The sequence below is a fragment of the Alexandromys fortis genome, unplaced genomic scaffold (assembly GCF_014885135.2).
Source record: "Alexandromys fortis isolate MF-2015 unplaced genomic scaffold, M_Fortis_MF-2015_v1.1 scaffold_411, whole genome shotgun sequence".
NCBI classification, from domain to species: Eukaryota; Metazoa; Chordata; class Mammalia; order Rodentia; family Cricetidae; genus Alexandromys; species Alexandromys fortis.
Window position 1 is genome coordinate 92,444 of NW_026068315.1, and position 905 is coordinate 93,348.

Consider the following 905-nt stretch of genomic DNA (forward strand, 5'->3'; position numbering starts at 1 on the left):
TCTACCTGCCTTTCCAGTAATAACAACAGAGAAGGTGATTGGTTCCAGAAACCCTAGGGTCATCAAGGAAGATACATGGGAGCCTGTCCGTATGAATGATCTCAAAGAAATTAAACAGGCTGTCATGACTTTTGGGATGCACGCCTCTTTTGTTAAAGAGATGGTAAAATCTTGCGCCACAACAAGCAGAGCTATGCCCTCTGACTGGTTTCAGCTGACCTCTGCAGTCCTGGGGAGTGGGCCGCAATTAAAATGGAAATGCTTATTCAGGCAAGAGGCTAGACTTTTAGAACAGCAAGAAAAGGTGAAGGGAAGTAACATCTACCTAGATAAAATTATACTTGAAGGACTCTTTTCCGACCCTCAGGAACAAGCTAATTTGGATGAAAACACACTCTCCATGTGTACTCCAGCAGCCTTAAGGGCTTGGGACAGGGTACAAGACCCAGGACAGAGAATGGAATCATTTGTCACAATTAAACAAGGCCAGAGAGAACCCTTTAGTGATTTTTTTTACAAAGACTTACTAAGGCTCTGCAAATAGGGATATCTGACCCAGACACAAGATGTATAATGATTTGAGTCTTTGGCTTATGAAAATGCAAATGTGGAATGCAAAACGATTTTGGGGCCTTTAAGGTTCAGATCAGCACCCTTGGAAGAATGGGTCTTGCATACACTGGATGTTGATACATTTGATTATGGCACTGAAGCATGGGTAGAAGAAGCAATTTCCAATGGTAAAAGGAGACACCAGAATACCAAATGTTTTAATTGTGGCAAAATGGGTCATATGAAAAGGAATTGTAAACAACGGATCTTCAGAAATAATAATAATGCATCTTCTAGAAATAACAGAAATAGGAGGACTCAGCCTTCAGGTTTATGTAGAAGATGTGGAAAAG